General features: G+C 34.7%; 1 long non-coding RNA gene across 1 annotated transcript; it reads left to right on the forward strand.

Moving 5' to 3' along the window:
- The first annotated feature begins 489 nt into the window (after positions 1-489).
- Positions 490-22037, forward strand: LOC124448647. Its single transcript, XR_006949190.1, has 3 exons — positions 490-506; positions 8612-8615; positions 21826-22037. It is a non-coding gene; the product is annotated as an uncharacterized LOC124448647 (long non-coding RNA).
- The last annotated feature ends 3215 nt before the right edge of the window (positions 22038-25252 follow it).

Here is a 25252-nt window from a genome sequence, read left to right on the forward strand (position 1 = left end):
ATCACTTAAAATCCGGAGAAACTTTTATCTTTTATGTATTAAATGCCTGGATTACAAATTTTCAAACTTATATGTATATATATATATAAGTTTGAAAATTTGTAATCCGCACTTTTGCTCGACAATTAAAGCAATTATCTCATGAACCTGAAAAATTCAGGTGACTCAACGGGATTCGAACCCATGACCTCTGCGATGCCGGTACAGTGCTCTAACCAACTGAGCTATGAAATCACACTGTGGAGAGCAGGTCAATTTGTTGGGCTCATGTTTTCCCATGAAAGGAATGACATATGAAAGAATGTTATATGCAGTGCAGTGTTTGAAATTGAATGAAGATATGATCTTCGCACTTTTGCTGGACAATTTTTGAAATCGAATGAAGATATGATCTTCGCACTTTTGCTGGACAATGAAATTGAATGAAGATATGATCTTCACACTTTTGCTGGACAATTGTCACTTTTGCTGATTAAAGCACTGTACCGGCAACGCAGAGTTCATGGGTTCGAATCCCGTTGAGTCACCTGAATTTTTCAGGTTCATGAGACAATTGCTTAAATTGTCCAGCAAAAGTGCGAAGATCATATCTTCATTCAATTTCAAACACTGCACTGCATATAACATTCTTTCATATGTTGCACTTTTATTAAACAATCTAAACTAAATCAAAACCATATGAGTTTTGAATAGCAGAGACAATCATTTCTTTTATTGCCTCTTCATCCCTGATATGCACAGGCAGTTTGATAGGTATTTCACATGTTGATGCTGTAAGTCTTTATGCACATCCCTCACGGCAACCCTGGAGAAATGAAATGGAAAACTGTTTAGGGAATCCTAGTGGTTTCATGTCATATGATCCTGTAACCACTTTAAGAAATCTTTCAGCTGAACCACACCACCTGAAGGAATGGCAAGATATTTTTCATCCTGGATGTCAAACATTGTTAATGAATTGTAAATTTTGATAAGATGAAAGATTTGAATACCTACCTTCAAAAATATATTGATATATTCTAATATATCAAGGTTGAAGCAATGATAATGTTCAATACACACGTTTATCAAAGAAATTATAAGTTTTTTTGTATTTGCCTCCCTGAACAGAAAAATTTAGTCGCAAAGACACCATTCACATTTAACTGAGACTGATAAGATTGAATAGTGTACAATGCATAGAAGTACAGGTTTATCATCATTATCATTATCTCACTAAAGTTTAAATACTTTCAAGCTTTGATTTAATAGTTCAATTAACTGTAATGTGGCAGAGATGAATTAAAACTTACCAGAAAATAATTTCCTTTTAGGTCCGCCATCATCAATCGAACGCTCCCCCACAAAAACCACTCTCATATTTAGAAGTGGTCCAATTTTACTTCTCCTTGCAGCCTTAAAATCTTCCCATAAGACTGTTGTTCTTATATTCGTTCGTTTAACATCAGTGGATAACTAGGTAGAGCAACTTTTAATTTCCTCTTTTAACCAAATCTTGTGAAGAAATAGTTATTCCTGGTTCATATTTTGCTGATTCTTTCATTCCTGATGAAATTCTTCTTTGAGACAAAATCTTCTGATTGCTTGGACTTCATGGTCCAAGGGGAACAGTTATCAGCATGTTCTTGAATGTATTGTATGGGAAATACCAAAAAGCAGATTAGGCACTAAATCTCTCTCAATGTTGATGGAGTAGTTGGTTGTACCTGTAAATTTAATTTAAACTCATTGCCTGTTTCAGCAATAACTATGGGAAATACCTTTTTAAAATAGTGTACCTCTGTTGAAGTTGATGGTAGAAGATGTAGTTCCTGTATGTTTAACTTAAGCATATCATTTTTCTCTGCCATAACTATTGTAGATGCCAGTTTATAACTTGGAAGTACTTCTGATATCCCTGGCTCATTCTTATGGTTGATTACATTAATGTCTCCCACTACTGATGGCATAGTGTCTTGTACCTACAAATTTAATTCAAACTCATTTTCTGCTTGTGCAATAACTACTGGAAATACCTGTTTAAAATAGTGTACCTCTGTTGATGTCCATGTTGACGTTGATGGTAGAGGATGCTGTTCCTGTATGTTTAACTCCATCACATCATCTATTGGTTCTATGACTATTGCAGATTCTTGTGAATCACCACAAAGTACTTTTGGTGTTTTTTGCTCAATCTCAAGATTCATTATATTAATGTCGGAATCTGAATCAGACTCAGAGTTACTAAAAACATTATCCATAAAATGTGTAAAAGAGCATAAATATAATGTAATGCGACAGTACGGATTGTCGATTTCCTCTTTATATCTATTCAAAGTAAATTCTTCATCACAACCAGGCAGGGTGGTAGCTTTTTTCTTGTCCCTCTAAACAAGGCAATAGAACTTCTTGTCGTCGTGCTTTATAATAGAGAGCTTTAGCTAAGACTACGAGTACGACTAAGAGTACTAATTACGTCATTTTGGTGCGAAAACATCATTGTGACAACAACATGTAGCCGTCATCAATCTGAGTACGATGTTTTGTAAAAAATTCTTAGTCGAGACTACGATGTCTTCTTAAGCATAGTAAGAAGGTATACTTTTTCATTGTGCAAGAAATTAGTTTACAATACTATTTTCGAGCATCCAGGCTTAACTTTAGAACCTTTTTTGTGCGCATATGTACATTTAAAAGGAAATATGACCTTAAAAACTTTCATGTATTTCTTACTTAAAGTGACCGATAAACAAACAAGAAAATAGCATAAATATATCGTACATAAAATTTAAAATAGTGAACATTTTTCACTCTAAAGAGTCCTATGTTCTCGCAAAATCAGTATTACCGATTAGTTGATGTCATTATCGCCAAATGGAGCTGTAGCTGCTTCGCAAACTTCGGTGTTTTACACAATAAAAAAGCTTGTTCTGTTGTTTACAGCTAAAACTAAATTTGACGAAGCGACAACGACAACAAACTTCCTCGTGCCATTCCCTTACACGGTCAAACTTCGTACTCGTTGTCGTAGTCGTACTCTTGTTAAAGCTCTCTAATGTCTTTATTAAAACGGTGATATTTGCTACTGCTTTCTTTATCAAATCGTCATAGTTTATATTCTTTGGTACAGTTGATGGGAGTGTTAAACCCTTTTGAAAAACAAGCGTATACTCTCTTTTTGTCATCATACCAATGTTTATTTTTACTTCGGTTGACTTCCCAGGTTTTTTATGTGATTTCACTATTTTCCCGCTTTTCTTTCTAGTAAAATGATGCCTTCGATCGCTCTGCTTAAGCCTGGTTTCCACTATTGGTTTAACACGACAAACGCGATAGTGATTAACTTTAATCGCGATGGTTGCGCGATTAGATGTTTTGTTTACACTATGTTTACATTATGTTTATGTTATAATAATTGCAGCACTTTATATTTTATGGAGGCATAGGAGACGCCGTAGAAAGGCATCAATGAAAAGAAGACAACGTTTTTGGATTAGGGAATTTTTCAAAGACAAAACGAATAGCAAGTTCAATCGTTTATACCAGGAGCTAAGAATGAATGACAGAGAGTACCACTACAGGTACGTTTATATTACTTCATTCTTGTATTCATACCTTCAACACTTTCAGTTTCTTATCTGAATTAAGCACAGAGTTTATTGCTGTAAGAACACCTCTAGTTTAATGAGAGAAAAATCAAAACGGTTGTGGTTGTTTTTATTGAAGTGCGAAGCATTTTGTGCAACTCAACAAAATTTGGAGCTGTGCTTCATACTATTTTTATTGCTATATAGATACTTAAGAATGTCCAGAGAGAGATTTCACCATTTATTGAGTCTTATAAATATGAGAATTCAGAAGCAGAACACATTCTTTCGCACAGTTATCAGTGGAGAGGATCGATTAGTAATTACTTTGAGATATTTGGCTACAGGATGCTCTCAGAAAACACTCAGCTATGCATTTCGTATTGGGCGTGCAACAGTGTCCAAGATTATTAGAGACGTTTGTCAGGCAATATATGATGCATTATCTCCAATTTACTTAAGAGCGTCAAAATGTGCTGCAAAGTGGAAACATATAAGTGAAGATTTTAAATATCTATGGGATATGCCTCATGTTGTAGGAGCAATTGATGGAAAACATATAGCCATAGATTGCCCTAGCAACTCGGGAAGCCAATATTATAATTACAAAGGTTTCTTAAGTATATGATGCTAAGTACAGTTTTTCATTGGTAGATGTAGGGCAATAGGGCAGCAATAATGACAGTGGTGTTATGATTGCCTCAGAAATTGGGAAGGGATTTGAAACCAACTCTCTTGCTGTGCCAGAGACTGAAAAATTAGATGGCTGCCCAATGAATGCATTGCCTTATTAATTGGGGGGGGGTGAAATTTTCCCCATCAAAGAATGGTTAATGAGACCATATCCTGATGGTAGAGAGCGAATGAAAGAGGATGAAATAATTTTTAATTATCCGCTGTCCTGAGCCAGGAGGGTTATCGAAAACACCGTTGGAATTTTAGCTGCCAAGTGGAGATTATTCCGGGGCCCATTCGTGCATCCAGAGACAATGTTGTTCAATACGTAATGGCAACAGTGTGTCTGCATAACTACTTACGTCAAACGAAAAATCCAGTATATTGCCCAACTGGATTTGTACATTCAGAAAATAGCAATAGACAAATCACGCCAGAAGAATGGAGAAAAGTTGTAGCATCAGATATGGTACAGGTGTAATCAGTATCGCCAAAGTCCGAGGATCTCGTTATACTGGTAATGCTATTGCTATGAGAGAGGCATTGAAACATTACTTAAATAGCAATGAAGGCTCTGTGCCTTGGCAGCAAAAAGTATGTAAGAAACACAGGAAGAATTTATAATTAAGAAAACAAAACTTTGTCAAAAATTTCGTTTAAACAACATGGCTTCTAAATAACATTCATACTTTAAAGTTTGAGCATTTTTTTTAACAAAGCTCTTCAATGGAATTTTTCAACAATTCAGTCTTTAGTTAACTTGTTGGTTTTTGCATCATTGAGCTTCCGAGAAAAGGCAGAGCCTGAGTAACATGAAAAAATTGGTTAGACGGTGCTTGGTTTTGATTCATTTGTATATTTGAAAACAACATTTTGAATCTGATGCTTAGCAATGGCCTGTTCATGTGCATTTAACTTCTTCAACTAGGAGGCAACAAGCATTCCAAATAAATCATTTTCATCTTCTTCCACATGTTTTTTTGGTTTTGATGCCTAATTGCTTTTTGCATTGTACGAGAAAACTGTATTTCTTCTTGCTCAACATCAACTTTTGTCTTTGACCACTTTTTATGTCCAGTTGTATCAGATATATCATTAATCTTATCATCAAATAGTTCATCTGGCTCTATTTGTTGACAGTCATTGTCTTCATTTAGTAAGCTGACGTGCTCAATTTCATCATCGGTTACTAAACTACAATTACTTCTCGAGCTGCTGCTGGTAGTTGATACTGACAAATTAGTTTTTGTTGCTCTAGCCTTTATGTATGGTACTAAACACTGTAGAAAATTATAGTCCTCCAATTTTGTTTTAGAGGAAACAACAGCTGAAAGAGATGGTCCAGATTTATTTACTTTTTTGAAGTCATTTCTTTGCTTGCTGAATCTTTTTTTTAAATTTTCAAACAATTTTTTGGCTTGCTCACCTATAAGTAAAAAATATATCCTATACAGTATTAACATTTTTTGACATGAAAAAACATTAAATCTTATTAGTGTTTGTTTTAGAGTAGACGTAAATTGAAAAAATTTTTGATAAGTTGAAAGCTGTATATTTTATGGCAGACTGCAGTCTCTACACCTTTGAAATCTGCCACTCAAGCACACGTATATTTTGTTTACATTGTTTTACCTTCCAATAGATTCAGATTTTCTGCCACTTTTGCCTAATTATTTGCCACGACAAACTTGTCTTTATAATCCTTACATGTTTTCTCATATAAGCATGGAAACTTACGCACTTCCTTGGCCAAATTTTCATCAAATATAATACTTTCTGGATTAAATGATTGAACACATATATAATCCACCATTTTAAATTCCTAAATTTTCATTCAAGATGACGTCATTTTGGCGATTAACCCGAATAAATATCAAAATTTTTTGATATTTTATCGCGTTTGTCGCGATTGTTAGTCGCCGTTTATTGCGATTATTACCACGTTCCCATATGGGATTATCGCGATTAAAGTTAATCGCTGTCGCGTTTGTTGCGTTAAACCAATAGTGGAAACCAGGCTTTACAAGAACAGAATTCCGCAAAAGTGAGTTGTCGTGCATTTGTAAAAGTACAAGAAGTGAAAGGTGTGATACTAACATTATCACCAGATGCAGATACTTCTTTACTAACTAAATTTGCTGTCACGCAATTTGGTTGGCTAATATTCTTACCACAACCGTGACAGTACTTTGCATCAGTGATGCAAGATTTCCCGCAATTAGTGAAAACATTTAGTCAAAAACTATATATAAGTAAGTGAATTACATAACTACGTGGCCTCGTGAAAAAACCGAAGGTTGTGCAGTTTGTTGTCTTTTAATTTCTCCATGTATACACTTGATGCGTCTACTTTTCCGCACAATTTGGTGAAAACTGGGCACATCAAGTGGAAATAACTTGCAGCAATTTATTTTAATATGCAGCAACTTATTTTAATTTGCAGCAATTTTTTTTGTTTGCAGCAACTTGTTTTAATTTGCAGTGTGAATTTTCGCAAAGTTTTATGAAAAACACATAGTTAGTGATGATTTCAGTTCAGTTATCCTGAATAGTATTTAGTAAATGATAAAGATTGTTAAATTTTACATAAAGGGTTTAGAATTCAACTAAATGTTGAGTTGGATTCATACGCACATAGTAAACAGCTGCAGGACTTTAAAATATCATAGACCCCCCCTAGTGACGTCGACTGACGACGTAGTACAATTCTAAAACTAAACGAGGCTTACCTGTAAGTTAGAGTTTGATTGGGATTGTACTAGTCATCCCTCGGGATCAAACGAGTCACATGCCCATATGTAATATTCACACCCTACCTCCTGTGACTCTTCGTTCTTCTCCTCCACATGTTCATGTCAAAAACTGATCAGTGAAGCACGCGTGCGCTTCTCACGTGACTCCTTCTTTCCCGACTAATGAGTAGTAGAATCCCAATCAAACTTCAACTTACAGGTACATCTCGTTTATTTTTAGTATTATTCATTAAGAGTAATACTAGTCTAATAGTTGACACTGGTGCTACCAGTCATATCATAACCGATAAATCTAAGTTTATAAATTTTGATGGTAATTTTGATCCCAGGGCGAACGTAGTCGAGCTCGCAGATGGCAGTAAAGCTAGCGTTGTAACGGGTATGGGCAGCGCAAAGGTTAAACTTTTTGATATAAGAGGCAAGGCACATGACATAATCTTAAGAAATGTTCTTAATGTCCCATTCTTCAAGCAGATTATTTTTTCAGTCTGCGCTGCAGTAGAGCAAGGTGGAAGCCTTACTAATAAAAAAACGAATTTACGACCTCAGGCGGCAGAATTTTTAGAATTGAGCGTAAAGGGCCCTTATACTATTTAAATAACGCAACTTCACTTTCAAAATGGCACAAAATTCGTGGTCACTTTAATTATGGTGATGTTCGTAAAATTAAAAATGTTGTAGGAGGTATGCAAATTATAAACCATGACGAACCGGAATAAAAGATATGCACACAAGGCAAGATGACTCAATTGAGAAATAAAACCCCGACAAGAAGGCGAAGAACGCATTAGACGTAGTTCACTGCGATTTAGCAGGTCCAATTGATTCATCCAGTAGGAAGAGAAGGATTCCAGTATGCTTTAGTGTGTGTAGATGATTTTTCTGGGTTTTTTCGGTATATTTTTTAAAACAGAAATCCGACACTACTGAAGCGATCAAACAATTCTTAGCGGATACAGCCCCATTCGGCAAGGTGAAACGTATTAGAAGTGATAATGGAGGAGAATTCACGAGTCAAGTTTTTGAGTCTTCTTCGTGAAAACAAAATAATGAATGAGACATGTGCACCTTATTCGACTCACCAAAACGGAATGGCGGAAAGGGCTTGGTCAAGTTTATTTAACATGGCAAGATGTTTATTGCTTGAAGCAAAATTGCCTAAAATGATGTGGACGTATGCTGTCATGACATCTGTTTGCATAAGAAACAGATGTTTTAATGATAGATTAGGTAAGACTCCCATATGAAGCAATGACTAGGCCTAACCTTAGTATACTGCATGTATTTTGGTCTGTTTGTTTTTCTCATGTGCAAAACGCCAAGAAACTTGAGTAAGGAAGGAATTTTTGTGAGATATGACAGAAGTCCCGCTTTTCTAGTTTATTGTCCAGAAAATGGGAAAGTTGAAAAAGTTAGATGCGTAAATTTTTTTGACGCAAACTTTCAAAGGGAAATTCTATGCCTTTATTGGTGCATGACACTAAAGAAACTCTCGTTCGGAAAATGATAATGAAACTGAAGAGATGGTTCATGAAGAAAGATACCCAACCAGGGTGAGAAACAAACCATCTTATCTGGACGAATATGTCGTCGATAACGTTGCGGATCACGAATTAGGGAAGTACTTTACAGACTATACTATAAGATAGATATTCCATGCAACTATGCACAAGCAATATATTCACCTAACCGGTAGAATGAAAAAAGGCATTGAATAAGGGAGATGCTCTTCGAGAAAACGAAACATTTTTCCTTGTTCCTCCCCCTCAGAACTGTAAGATAGTGAGGGGAAATGGGTGTATACCCTTAAGTCAGGATTTGATAAAAGAGACACTGATACGTAGGTATGTAGCTCAAGGATACTCTCAAGTTCATGGGAATGTTTATAACGAAACTTTTGCTCCCACCGCCAGAATGAGTTCAATATGTATCTTAATGCAGCATGCAGTACAGAATGACATGATTGTCCACCAGATAAACGTGAAATATGCTTATTAAAACGCGCCCATCGACTGCAATATATTTGTAGAACAACCAAAAGGTTATGAGAAAGGAGGGGGAGAGGGGAAATGGTGAGAAGCTTGTTTATAAAATGAAAAAGTTTTTATACGGTCAGAAGCAGAGTGGACGAAATTTGAACAATTTACTCCACAACTACCTAGTACTGGAAAATTATTTACAATCCCAAGCCTACCCGTGTTTGTATGTTCACAATCGTAGGAATATATGTGTAATTATTGTGATTTGGGTAGATGACTTGATTATTTCGTCTAGCGATAGTAATTTACTGAGTAATGTGAAAAATCGATTGAACGAAAAATTTAAAATGAAAGACCTCGGCATACTTTCGTGGTTTTTAGGTACAGAATTTAAAGGCACTAAAGGGTCTATTGAAATGAACCAATCACTGCATATTGAAAAATTATTGAACAGATTTGGCATGATAAATTGCAAATAAAAATCAACTCCATCGATTCTAGGCTCAGAGAAAGTTACATCCCTTAAATCAGGAGGAGTTAAAGGATGTATACATGCAGATCATAGGCAGCCTGATATACATCATGACAGGTACTAGGCCAGACTTGTGCTATATTGGTTATATCTAGGTAAGGTTATCACCAGGGGCGGATCTAGAGTATATTGAAAACTAATGACTAATCCAATGAATATCTCGTTGGCAATCAGATCAGTTGAATTTTTATTGATCTGGAATAACCGACTGATAAGCGGGGTGGCTTGACTGGTTCGACTGATAAAGTAGTCTATGAACGCCAAAAACGCTTATTTTATTGGTCAATGGCCAGATCAGTGGACAGTCTGGAATCGTCTCGACCGATAAGAGGTGTGGCCGGACCTATAAGGGAGTCCAATTGCTATCTTACAATTGGTTCATTTGAATTTTTGTTTTATTGTGATTGTTTGACTGATTTAGACTGATAGCTTTCTGAGCTAACATAGTCAAGCGTGGTAGATCATCACATTGTGATTCACTTAGCGTGGTTTATAAAATCTGTTTCACTGCATTTATTTGGAAAATCGTTTACAAACTACAATGTTTAGTATTGATATGTATACTGCTGTTCAGACTGCAATTTCGCAAGAGAATGATAAATCTCTGAATAAATTGAAATTCTTATCATTGCTTTTGAAAGGGTAAACACCATTGAGCAGAGAGTTCTCAGCAGAAATTTACATCCCCAAAATCGTGCATAAGCAACACGAGGACAAAGGAAATGTATGCATGGCCTTAAGGTATCCAAACCATTAATATTCATTTATGTGGACTATGAGATATGGTTTATGTCTATTGACTGTTGTATAAATTTTAATGAAGCAGATTTCATTTTGCGCAGTGCATACTAAAGATCTACAGCTTGGACTTTTAATTTTATTATAAATATTAGCATAAATTCAGCGAATAGTGAATTTATATTTGAACTTTGAATTATCTTCTGAATGAATTTCAACCCCAAATATGTTAACTCAGATTTTGGTTAAAATCCTGGTTAATATTTAGTTCAACACTGAACTACCAGGATCCATGTTAAGCAAAAATCAAAATGGTTGCTCACTAATTTCGGGACGAAATAGTCAAAATTTGTTTACAATTTGCGCTATTAGCTTTTACAGAAACAAGAAATAAAACAAACTTTTTCTGGTGTCGATATACATATTTAGAAAATTTGAGAAGTTGCCAATCGTTAGCTCATAACAACCTCTGAGTGATAAAAGCGAAGCACTAGTATGGACAAACACCATTGATCTTAAATAATTAGTTGAGAATACGTACGTTTCTTTGATCGTTTGATCATAGCAAATGAAACAATCCTGTACGAATTCCGGGGTTGGACGGCCACCTGATATAAATAATGAGGAAAACCCTGTCATCTGAGACTTAGAGCAACTGCTTTGTTAAGCTTTCATGAAATGGGAAAAAATGGCTGATCGAGAATTACGAGAACCGCTCGACACTTTCAACTTAGGCAATAAAGTTTTAGAGAAAAAGTCATATTTTCATCTAATAAAGGTTTAGATGAAAACTAGTGATGAGAATTCTAAAGTACAAGTATGTTTCCATCAGAATTAATAACATTAGTAGCTACATTCATCAATGGTACAGCTTTGTTGGTGTTGAAAATTAAAAGTTAGCAAACAACCATGTGCTACAATATTTAAAAATAATCAGTGTAATTCTCATCAGTGTATTTCTGAACAATTATGATTGTTGTAAGTGTTTTAAGTTACTGCACCAAATACCAGTTGCAATCTTCTCAAGCACTCCATTTCGTACCAGACAGTTGTAAATTTACTCATGAAAATCTAAACAATAATTTTGGAATGATTGACCCCCTGAAAAATTGACAATTTTGGTAGACTTGTTACTCAGCAAGAGCGAAATAGTCGTTTCGAGTCTATGCTTAAGCCTTTATAAACTGTGATGGCAGACCTAAGAGAATTGTCCTCAAACTAGCATTACCCATAAGAGCCTGGTCTTGATATTGGTCTGAGAAGCTAGGAGAAGAACAGTTAAGTAGACACTTGACTATAAAACACAATAATATATTAAATATAGTTTCACAAAATATAATTTCATCTCAATTCTAAAATACACTGTCTTCATGTAAGTAGTATTTGTCATAGTACTAGGTACAATCTCCAAAAGCACAACACTTTGTCTCAGGGCTATAAATATTCATGACTATTTATATGAGTTTTGAAATGCACGACAACTTTAATAATTTACTATCTTTGTAGACAAGTCACACAGGAAGAGCTGAATGATAGAGTCACACTACACGCTTGATAAAGTATAAACTGTGATTCCAGTAAGGGCAATGGAGGATTGATAACTGGGATGCCAAAATTCATGTATTTTTGTTATGTAATCTCTAATGGCAATTGATTTCAATCGAAACTAAAACAGTAAAACAGGCATTTATGTGATAAAAATTAATGCCCAACATAAAGTTCTGATTAGAGCCATAGAAATAGACCAAAAAAAAACGAATTGTAAAGTTAAATTTATTGTGACGTTTCGTCTTCAGACAAATAATAAATAGGATGTTAAGACAAGATATTATATTTACAAAAAGGTGTTAAATTACTACTTTTGTAAATATGATATCTTGTCTTAACATCCTATTTATTATTTGTCTGAAGATGTCTTGAGTAAAGACGAAACGTCACAATAAATTTCAATTTACAATTCGTTTTTTTTTGGTCTATTTCTATGGCTCTAATCAGAACTTTATGTTGGGCATTAATTTTTATCACACGAATTCGATTTCCGCTCGGCAAGTCTCTCGCTACAATTTTAAAACAGGCATTTATAAATATTTGTTCCATCTGACTAGTTATTATTAATCCTCGGCCACCCTTGTATTCGAGACCTGTGAGGTACTTGGCTTGAAACTAGCTTCATCGAGCATCAGAACCTGATAACTATAAAGATCAGTGAAGATGGTAGAACAGTTAACTACAAACCTTGAAATTTCAGAAAACAACCTTCTGAATTAAATATACTTTCAACATATATAACAAAGAATTTCCATGATTGTAACTGATTATAACACTGTCAATTATTATCTTCAAACACTTTGTACTGACAAAAAGCAGCTTAGCTTATTCAATGAATGCCATCTGGTCCACGAAATTCAGTTGATGAGTAAATTATTGCCTGACTGACGCCACAAATCAAAATATGACATTGTTTACATCATCGATTATGACCAACCATTTCACAGTATTATAGACTTGAAAATAACTGTAATACTAAAATCTTCTCTGGAAGAATATGAAAAGCCAGAAGCTTCTAATTACAAGCAGATAAATACAAAGTCACACATAGTAATACCATTGAGTTCTATAAGACCTGGAGGGGCCTGGACCCCGTGGTCAAAAACATGGCGGTAATGGCGGATTTGGGTTGTCAAAACTTCCAATTTGAGAAAAATTTTTAACATTCGCTCTCTCAGGAATTCTATTACTGCTTACATTAATGACAACCAGCGAAAACAACCACGATACCGTAAGCATAAAATATTGAAAATAATGCTTCAGCTTTTTATGAAATAGACACACACATTTAAATGAGGAAAATCTAAGGTAAAATAACGTATGTTTTGTCAAGTAATGCTTTAGCTATATTAGAAATAAATATCAAACGGCATTCCTTACATTGTCAATGTGTTGTTAAGTTGTTAAGTTAGAAAAAGTTAGCTTACCCCTACGACTTAAGTCGACTGGAAATATATAACAAGTAGGTATGTAATTTTTTGAGTTTTTTTTTGGTAGGATTGATTCTGGGTGTCTTATAAGGTATTATGATATCCTGATAAATCTACTGAGAACTTAAAAAGAAAATATCTTGAACTAGGAGAGCAAAAGAATGAAATTCAAAAATTCTATAATCATGTTGCTGGGTCTGTTTTGAGCCAAGATACTAGACACTGGATTGTCATTGACAACCATGGATCTACTACTGAACAGAACTACATTAATTTCCCATTGAAAATACGATTTCTTAAATTAAAGTGCAGTGGTTTCTCTGACGTAACACTTTTCGTATTGCTGCATGAAGGCAAACCTGTTTAAATAATTATAATGTAGGTGAAGATATTTAGCATGTTGTATAATTGTTATTGTACAGTCATTATTTATAATATTATGGCCTTGTGAAATGTATGTCAAGAAGAACGTATTAATTCTCAAAAATGCTAACCTTCTAACACTACTTTTCTCTTGTGTCCTTACAAATTACTATTACCTATACTAATTTTTCTAGGTTCAAACAATTTGACAAACTTTTGAATTTTACATTATGACTTTGAATTTTTCTTTTTGTCTTTTGGTAAAACTATCAGTGGATGACTTAAAAATCAAGTTTATGTAAATATTATTTTGTGCAAAGAAACTATACATAATTGGAAAAGTCTCATGTTGAAGACAGATGTCGCTTTTTTCACTAGAATGCTATTCTTATTTTAAATAACATTGTATTTCTTCATAAGACATAAAAAGTTCTTTGCCATCAATTTTTGCTTCTTCCACATCCAACTTCATTGCAACCAATGTATCTTATGTGAATTTTTAATCACCTGGAATTGAAAAACATGGATTTTGTGAGATGATGCAGTACTATAATTAATGTTTCATGCATGTCATCATAAGCTTTTCTTGAGCAAATATTTCAAGGTAGGAGCATAATTTGGCACATTATTGAACAAACTAGTTTTTATCTTGATTTTAATGTACAGTACCGCTCGCGTATTTGTTAACATACGCTACGCGTATGATACGTGTATCATACAAAAAACATACGCGTATCATACGAAAAAAACATACGCGTATCATACGAAAAACATACGCGTATGATACGAGAACGATACGCGTATGATACGAGAACGATACGCGTATGATACGAAAAGGATACGCGTATGATGAGCGTATAATGCGTGAACGATAAGCGTACGTATGATACGAGGATGAAACGCTGTGATACTTGATAGAACTTTGTTCATCATAATGAGCGGCACTATGGTGACATATAGATGTCATCAATATACACTTAAGAAATTTTCACCATGAAGGAGTTAAAAGGAAGAATAAAGCAATTGGGTTTTTATAAATGATACCATTCAAGTTCATGTATGTTATGCATCCATAAATTTTGGGTTGCTTTAGTTTCAATGAAATATTTTTATCTCACGTCATATCTAAGTATACATATGACTCATCAATGACGTATATAGTTTGTGACACATCCTATGAAAACGGAAAGTAATTGTGATTAGTTTGTTTTGAGATTCATTCAAAGTTGCGTGTGCTATAAACATAAGAAACGACACACTAACAATTGCTTTGTAGCACAATGATGACAAAAAAAAGTGTCAGTATACTCTTAAGATATTTTATTCACGAAATAGTTTAAAGGCACGATATAGCAAAAGAATTTTTTAATAGATGATCTTATATATACATGTATATGTTATGCATAAATAAATTTTGGGTTACTTTTGCAATGAGCTGCTATTGTCTCACGTCGTATCTAACTATACATATGACTCATCAATGACATAGCTGAATAGTTTGTGACACATTCTTATACAAAAACGGAAACTAATTGTGATAACATAAGTCATGGTTTTTTGAAAAAGTATATTGAAGAAAAACTTCAGCATCTAAAGGGTTAAGTTTAGGACATGGAAGCAACAACACTATCACAAATCGAAACCAAACTATATTGAAACCATATACGAGAATATTAAGAAAGTAATACGGGTATGACACGAAAACGACATGCGTATAAAATGAAACGATACGCGTATGATACGAGAAGGATACGCGTATGATACGAGAAGGATACGCGTATGATACGAGAGCGATACGCGTATGATACGAGAATGATACGCGTATGATACGAGAACGATGCGCGTATGATACGCGTATCATACGCAAAATTATGTTAACAAATACGCGAGCGGTAGTGTACTAACCTTTTTACTATAACAAACAATTCATTTACAGAAACACCCGATGGCATTTTTAAAACTTTTAGCATAAAGCAAACCTTTACACACCATCATAACGATTGTCCATAATCTGTCAAATTGTCCAGGCTAGCTGTTTAATACAGGTATTTTTTATCGTATGACATGTACCAAAGAGTTCATTAATTAATCCTGCACTGCATTTGATTTCAATACAGCTCTGTTCTTAATATTTGCTTCATATTTTCAGAAAAATATCATGAAAAAATCCTCCATTTCTTGAAGGTAAACTCAGTTGAAACAAGGAGTTTTAAGATATGCACATCTCGATAAGAATTGGTTGCTTTGCCTCGTCTAGGAAGCGATTAAGTAAAGACTAAATAAGACTGGATACACATAACTTAAATTATAACTTAGGAGTAAAAACATTCACAAAATATATACCATCACACTTCAAGTATTGACTTAAAACAAAACACTGAACACTTTAAATAGTAAACAATCTTACGTTGCTTACCGGTGTCATGAAATGTTTCCCTTTCTGGCATTACTTCAGCATCCGTATGCCAAACAAGTTTGCAGCATGTTTTAAAGATAGAATTTCTAAAAGTTTTTGTGCTTGGCATTGATATTTTATATAATCGCAATTGTGGTTGTCAAATCCGGGTGGGCTAAAAAAAATTTATTTTATGAGCCCGCGTCTTTCCGCTGACTTTGACAACCAAAATCCGCCATGTTTTTGACCACGCGGCGCATTGAGCTCTATAAGACCTGGAGGGGAAAAGGGGCCTGGACCCCGTGGTCAAAAACATGGCGGTAATGGCGGATTTTGGTGGTCAAAACTTCCACTTTAAAAACTTTTTTCAATATTCACTCCCTCCTGATTTCTAATACTGTTTGTATGAACGAAAACAAGTGAGAAAAAAAAAACAATTACGATACCGACAGCATATCATGTGAAAATAATGCTTCAGCATTGCGTGAAAAACAGTACAGACACACATCAAAATAAAGAAAATCGACGGTAGAGAAACGCATATTTTGGATGTAACATTTAAGTTATTTTATGACATTTTAGACTTTTAAAAGTGAAAATCAAACGGCATTCTTTACTAGACCTGTCAATCTCGTCAAACTTATACATTATTTCATGCTTTTGTGTGTTTGACTGTTTGTAAACAGTTTGGTGCACCTATTTTTCTTGCTTCAAATGGATAAATCTGTGTAAAAATGCTCCTAAGGAAGCGAGAAAATGTTTGCTTCAGTCCTACGACATAAGTCAAATAAAAATTTACCATGGATAAGTATCATAAGTGTATTGTCATTACCTGATAAATCTACTGAAAACTCATAAAGAAAGTATGTTGAACTAGAAGAGCTACAAAAAAGAAAAAAATTCAAAACACCATGACACTGTTGCTTGGTAATTTGTATTTTGTAAACAGCTTGACAGAATCTTGGATCTATTACTGAACAGAACTACATTAATTTTCCATTGAAATTACAAACTTGGAAACTAAAGTGCATTGGTTTCTCTGACAAAAACACTGTCTATTGCTGCATGAAGGCAAAATAGTTATTTGACAGTGTAGGTGAAGAAATTTATCAAGCTCTATAGATATTGTTGTGCATTACTTTATTTTTTTTGGAATTGTGTAATATATGTCATGAGCAAGATATAATTTTCCAAAAATGCTAACCCCTTCGAGCACTACTATTCTTCTGTTTTGCTTAAACAACTTACAGCTACCAATACTAATTATTTATATGTACAAACTAACATTTGGGAATTAAATGATAAACAACTTGTTAAATCTTTGTATTTTACATCAAGCCTTTGAATTAGTTCCTTTTATCTCTTGGTAAAAAAATATTAATGAAAGACTTACAAATCAAGTTTCTCGAAAATAGTATTTTGTACAAAGAAACTAAATAATTGGAAAGGTCACATGTTGAAGACAGACTTTGCTTCTTTGACTAGGTTGCTTGACCATGAGCAAATTTAAATTTGTTTACAATTTGTTTAAAGAATTCTTTTTATTGATTTCTACTAATTCTTCATAAGACACAAAGAATTTCTTTGCCATCTATTTTTGCTTCTTCTACATTCAACTTCATTGTAACCAATGCATCCGATGTGAATTTGTGGATCACCTGGAATCATACCAAGTACGGATTTAATGAGATGAGACAATAATATGTTTAATTTTTCATGCATATTAATGATATAATCATAAGCTACTGTTGAACAAAAATTTGAAGGTAGAAACAAATCTTAGCACATTGTTCAACACACTACTTTTATCTTGGTTTTGAAGTAGTAACCTGTTTACTATAACAATAAATACTTCATTTACAGAAACGCTAAGTAGTACTTTAAAATTGTTTGCATAAATCCAACTTTCCAATCCCATTATAGTTGTCTACACTATACAGTCAGTCAAATTGAGCAGGCAAACAGTTTAATAGCTATTTTTATTATACAACATATACCATAGTTCTCATTAATTTTGCATGGCACTGCATTCAATTTCAACACAACTCTGTTGTAAACTTTCCCTTCATGCCCCATTTTTGGGAGGTAAACTCAATTCAAATCAGGAGAGTTTAGCTTGATGCCTTGATCATGATACAAGATGGATGCAAAACTCGATAAAAATTGACAGCTTCGCCACGTCTGGCGAGCGATTAAGTGAAGAACAAACAAGACTGGACCAAAATAACTTTAAATTAAAACTTAGTAGTAGAAACACTCTTCAAGTATCGTGTTAAAAACAAAATAGTAAAACTAATACTGTGCTACTTACCGGAGTCAAGAAATGTTCCCTTTTCTGTCGCTATTTCAGCATCTGCAAACCACAAAAGTTGGCAGTTTAATAAATAAAGTTTTAAAAAAGTGTTTATGTTAGGAAAATAAATAGTTTTGATATTTTCTATACTCGCAATCGTGGTGGTCAAATCAGGGTGGGCGACAAAAATTTTATTTCATGAGCCCGCGTCTCTCCGCTGACTTTGACCACCAAAATCCGCCATGTTTTTGACCACGCGGCCGCGCGCTAATAATTTATACTAATTTTGTTGACGTTTCCCCTCCAGTTATTATAGAACTCAATGACGCGGCCGCGCGCTAATAATTTATAGTAATTTGGTTTACATTCCCCTCCAGGTCTTATAGAGCTCAATGAGTAATACCCGAACGACAATAATCAACCGAACGATAATCGACGATAATGCTCAATGAACAGTCACATGACACGAGCGAGCACCCTTCGGTATTTGACGATAGGTAACGATTGTCAAATTGTGATTTGCAGTTTTCCCGCCTTTTTTACTCTATCTCTTGTGAACTGTACCAACAAGTACAACTACAAAGTTTCAGCCGCATCAAAAAAAGATTATGGACAATAGGGTTGAAGAAAAACTTAAAGAATGGAATCTTTCCTGCTTGAAAGATGTTTTAAGGGTAAATAAAAAGTAAATGAAAGGTAAATAAATGCAGTGTCTATATTATTTAATACTTAGCTTTAGCTGTATTATTTTGTTTTTGAGCTTTTTGTTCTTGAAACGGATGTTTTTCGAATTGCATTTTTTTAGAAAATATGATTGACGAGGAGGCCTTTCTCATTTTAAACGAAGAAACCTTGAAGGAGATGAAGATTCCTATTGGACCACGAATCAAACTATTGAAAAAAATCAAATTTCAGGTATACCAATGCTATCTTAATTTTGAATTTGGACAGTTGAATCGGTACACGAAAAGCCTACCTAGCAACGCCATAGTAACCGTAATTTCAAATAGAGTACAAACATCTAAAAGCAGTTTTTTATAGTTTCATTCACATATTTTAAAGAATATCAAATCGATTTTGAAAGAGTCCGAAGTTGGTGTTCAAGTAATTTTCGAACTGGATACGGATAAATTAAGCAGAAAAAGCAGAATCAAGATGCTTCAGATACTAGTGGCTTACATAATTAATCAGTTTGGAGAAAGGTTTGTGAAAATATGAAAGACTAAATTCACCACTTTTATTGCAACATGCAAGTCTACCTATGATGTCATCGTAACTGTAAAAATCGTGAAAATCGAAAATCAAAGAGTTGTACAAATTAACACAATAGTAAAATGAGATTTTAGCAATGAAGCATCGTGTTCGAGAAACATGTAAATGTTTATACTTTTTAGAAAAAGATAAATTTTTAGAGGAAGTAAGCAAAATCTTTCTATGAAATTATTATAATGTGAGATTGAAAATCCGAAATTTGACATTGCTTACATTTTCAATGACGTCATAAGTACACATGCACGCTACCGTAAAAGTTCTGGATTGTTCAACATCCAAGTAAAATTTAAATAATTCTAAAATACAGGCCTCATACAGTCATCGAAATCAAAATGGCAAAGGCAGTGGTGGAGCAGTTTCCTTTCCTTAAAGACGAAGAGGGTCAAAGATATGTATGCGTTTCTCATTACGTTTAAATTTTGATTTGGAGTCAAATGATGCATTTTACAAATGTTTGTTTTTTTTTCTTGTACGTGATCGCTTTTTAAATTTTTAGGAAGCTTGGTACACTCCAGGAAATGGAATTCATTCTGCTACAGGGTGGTTGGAAGAAAGGCTTAGAAATGTTAGGAGAAAGAGCATAAAACACCATCAGACTAAACAAGAATTTGGCTTCAACTTTAACTTTTCTAAAACACTTGGCAAGATCTCTACCAGGTTAAATTCGTCAATTAAAAAGATAATAGAAGTTTATTTGATGGTGCTTGTGGAAAATTTGCTTTTTTTCTTAAAAAGAGCCAGTCTTAAATGAATCTGACTATGCTGGAATGAAGCAGGGGATAAAAGACAACTGGGAGCCTATCTCAACCCTAAAAAGTTATTAGCAGAAGACCGTCTTAAATCTATCAGAATGGATTAGAAAAACGCCACAACTTACAATACTAGAGGTAATGAAAGAATACCCTCGTCTTTTTGATGTCCCTGGCATGGTAAAGAAAATTCTTAAACGTTCTTTCGTTATACATCATCTTGTACGGCTAACCAAATGTTTTTCAAAAATTTATTCAGGTTGAAATAGACTTTGCAACATTGTATCCAGATATCGCGGTCTTTTTCTGCAATTTACACCAGAAACAGTGGAGAAATTAATTTGTTACGCAGATACACAAACAGAAAAATGGACAAAATACTTGAATATTGCAACAAGCATGAATTTCGGCAAAAATTGCAAAAAACGGTTACATGATGCATGAAACATATGTGATGCAGGAAATACTTTCTTCATCTAAACTCGAAAAGACTGACTTTTATTTATAAACTACTTTATAGATGAAGAGAAAAGAAATGCTGCGATTGGTCTCCTTCCATGCGTTTTTCCTAATGGAAGAAAGAATAAAAAGAGGTGTACAACTGATGAAGCATTATGTGCTTTTATCGATTGCCAACCGGTATCCATTAAAAATATTTTCATAACTTATTCACAGTACCTAATACAAATTTGTCAAAAAAGCACGGACGTCAATCCATTGTTAATTGAAGGGGACTATATTCTTATATTCTGTCATGCCATCCTGATTTCTTTTGAAAGGGAAATTGTTTTGAAAAGAAATTAGACTGGTGTATGAGTACATGAATATGTTTTTCCCCCACATCAAAGTAATATTGCTGCCATTGCAAAAAAAAGGTATAACAAACCATGAATTATTGATTTTTGGTACTTTATAGCATTGTCTCGTGCTGTTACCAATAAAATGTTTGAAAACATGAGCATTTGTTTCCTGAGAAAGTTTTCCTTAAGTCCTATGAAACAGTGACAAATATCAATTATTTAAAAAAAGACGAAAGTCAATATATCCATGTACTGTTTTGCACAAAATGCTACATCATCACCATTTTCAAAAATTTCGGTATCAGATGTGCTAGAGAACAACAAATAGCAAAATCAATAAGAATTTGGCTTAGTTTTTGGATTTTATTTTTTCTGATCATTTCTTCCAACAGTAGCTATATATCGCATAATGGCATAATCAAACTCGTGTATTTGATGTAAAGTCTCAAGTCTACTGTTTAATTATTTTTAGGTCGGTACAAACATACCTAAATGTTGAGAAACAGCCTCAAGATGGCCGTTTGTTTTAGCAACTGGTAGTCGATACTACCCAACGCAAGTGTTCGTTATAATCGAAAGCCAGGGCTTGGAGCAGCCTAATCTTGTCAGGGCAATTGATGTTTGCTTTAAACTATTTTACGTACTTGATGTTAATTAACCATGGCAGAGCTGTTCGTCGTGGGAGTTTATGCAAAAGATTTTGAATGGCATTGAGGACCATGGAAAACAGAGCACTACACCTGCTGTTGTTGCAATGAGAGCAGCATTAAAGTAATCAGACCATTGACGCTGAAAATATATTGATATAAATCTAGACTTCTCCAGCTATTGCATGTACCTGTTGTTAATATACATGATACTTGTCTATCTTCTGTTTGTAGATTTACTAAATGTAAGTTGTGTCCGTGCAAGGTTTTCTTCTTAAATAAATATACTTTTTGAGCATAAATATGCTCTCTCAATGAATCACTAAGAATCACACAGGAATTTAACAAGGCAACTAGTTAATTTTAACTGGGACAAGTGTCAAAATTTTAACATTAGGTCGTGGTTGAATTTAACCAGAATAAGGTTTAATTAATTCAACCCCGATTCCTTGTTAAAATAACCAGGATTGCGTTGGTCACATTTGGAATACTTTCCTAGTTAAGATTTAACCCCATCCTGGTTATTTTTAACCAGGATGTTTTTAGAGTGTACACTTACTGTTACAGTCATCGACTAAATTTGTCTGTCTGTGACACTCTTTCTAACGTTAAAATTAATAACATGTTATCTGTTGTTTCTCAAGCTGCCAAATGCATTACTTACAGTAGTGACTATAGACAACGGCTTACATTAGAAAGTTGGTATACCAACTTGGAGCAACCACTCTGAACAGATCTCAGAAATTACCGGCACCTTACAAAGGACTTATTCACAATACAAACAAACGATCAACTAAAAACATTACGTCAAACGATCAACTAAAACATGAACTCGTCCAAGTCACATGTTTATCATGTACATATTAAAAACCGTGTTAGGATTAATATATTATATATATACTCTGATGATGGCTTTGGAATAAAAACATTACACTTCACACTAATTCACAATGACAATACACAATTAACACCCACACATTACAATGTACACGCAATACAATGACGTAAGAACCAGATAACAAATACGCCTAACCTGACGTTTACTCCTCATTTGATTCTAAAGATGACTACCGCTAAGGTTGTCGAAACGTCAATAAACAACAACAAAAACAGTCCTTCTCACGACTATACTTACCTGAACGATCCTGCAATTGCCAGCAGCTCTTTAAGTATTGCCATTGTTGATGAAAGCGGTGATATTGAAGATGGTAGAGGTTCAGGTGTTACACGTGGGGTTGTTAGTCTGTTTGGGCAACAATTGTTTCCTGCATTAACAATGGTGCAGCAGAAAAATTCCATTAATCAGGTATGATTATCAACGCTATAAATGGGAAGCAGTGGGTAGATTTATGAATTTGGATATAAAACTACAAAGTACTGATTTTACCTATCTCTTGCTTTAATTTTGTTTTGTTAGTTCTTTACCTAAATTTTGAAGTGTTTTGTGCTTTATATGAGATAACGAACCTCATCATGAGAGTTATTTTAATTCCTTCATACAACTTTGCTGTAATTTTTCTTTTAACTTTGTTTTGGTTTTGTGAGAACAATCAAAAAAAATGTAGCCAATGTTTTTTATGATCATTCGAAATATACTCACAAATCTTTGGACGGAATAACAAGATTTATTTGCTTTCTATATGTATATTTCACTAACGTATGATTGACATGTTTTCTCTTTCTATTTTGCATTTATAATTATTAGTCTGATCTCCTCATGCACTGAACTATACTTTTTTATCAATCTTTAAAGTAAATGGTTTGAACCCGGGAGTATCGTTACATGTTTGTAAATGTAGATCGTCCAGGTTGGTATAGTCCTGAGAAGGACTGTTTTTGTTGTTGTTGACTGACGTTTCGACAACCTTAGCGGTAGTCATCTTTTGACTCTGAATTTCAAAGGCCTCACTGTTTGGCATGGTCGTTATTCGTCTTCTATACACCAAGTGCGAGGAGCTTAGCGGAAGAGATTCATCCTTGTACACGTAGGTTAGGGGTCGTGCATTTCAACCACAATAGTATGCAACTCGTCATAGGTTAGTTGGTTCTACGAACTACGTTTCGCAACGGACATTTTGCGCTTCGAATGAAACGTTCCCAGAAGCGTCCCCACTAAGGGGCCTTTTTGACGATAAATTGCCATGTAATCTGATGGTTTGCAAGATAGCGTAACACTTCCTCAGAACGACATAACAACTTGCGAATTTCTAAGCATGCAGCTCGAAAATTCTTAGCATTATCGGATATAAGAAGAGCTGGCAGTGCTCGTCGACTATCATATCTGAGGAACGTGCGGAGAAAGGCTGAAACGCTTTAGGAGGAAGTAAACTCCAGAAGAATGGCTCTAGTAGACGCACACGTAAACAACAGAATATACGCCTTTGTTCGATTATCCGACAAATTATTCCCATAGCAACTCTCTCGTACGAACAACGGTCCTGGAAAGTCCAACCCTACGTTTGTGAAGGGGGGATCATCCGACAGTCTGCTAACAGAAAGATCTGGAGGAGGCGTTCCCCCATAAGGAAGACCTTCAGCTTTACGACAAACAACATATTTCCTGACGATTTTCTTCACTGCTTCTCGACCACTGATTATGCAAAAATGCTCTCTAATGGTTGTTAGTGTATCACGAATCTCGCGGTGCTTCACATTGTGGTGAACCTCGTATATTAATAAATCGACAAATCTTGATTCCTTTGGAAGCAATACAGGAATTTTGCTCTCCAGATTCAGAGATGAATTCTTCAGTCTTCCATGGCACCGCAGGACGTGATCACCGTCGAGAAATAGCCCAAATTGCTTAACATAAATAGGTATTGAAGGATTCGCATTCTTTGACAGAAGGAATAATATTTCTTTTTCAAAGGATAGTTGTTGAATAGACCTTATCCATAGCAGCTGCGGCTTATTTCGTCAGAGCTTAGTTCTTCTGAGGTTTTGAGTTTGTTTGTTGTTCGCTTGCACCGTGGCATCTTCTTTAACATGTTGATGAATCTCATTACATAAGCAGTTATTCGAAGAAGTTTCTTCATGGAGCTATAACGAGTAATGTCGATTGCTTTGTTAAGATCTGGCGTGGCTCGTTGTTCGATTTCATTCGAAACTAGTGATCTCACGACATTCGGACGCTCTTTCACAATTTCTCTCAGAACTTCGTCACTTTGTGAGAGGTTGCCAACTGGACGTTTTGGTCATTCATCTTCGCCCCTTTCCAAGAATTTGGGTACATTGAACCATAAGGAAAAATTCGAAAGTAGTTGCCCAGATTAAGTGATCCAGGACAAAAGTTCCAAGATTCCGTCAACGAAATACTTCGAATCTTCTTCACTCGATGCTGCAAGAATGGTCTCCATTCTCGATCGTTTCAAATCTAGTGAAGTGCTGTCATCGAGTCAACCCAATAAAAAACTTCCAGACTCCACTTGAGTGCCTCTAACAAAGGCTCTACTAACTTCGCTAGTACAGTCGAAGCCTCAATTTCAAACTTTATGGTTTTAAGCAACTCGTCA

Source organism: Xenia sp. Carnegie-2017, unplaced genomic scaffold (genome assembly GCF_021976095.1).
Source record: "Xenia sp. Carnegie-2017 unplaced genomic scaffold, XeniaSp_v1 HiC_scaffold_23, whole genome shotgun sequence".
NCBI classification, from domain to species: domain Eukaryota; kingdom Metazoa; phylum Cnidaria; class Anthozoa; order Malacalcyonacea; family Xeniidae; genus Xenia; species Xenia sp. Carnegie-2017.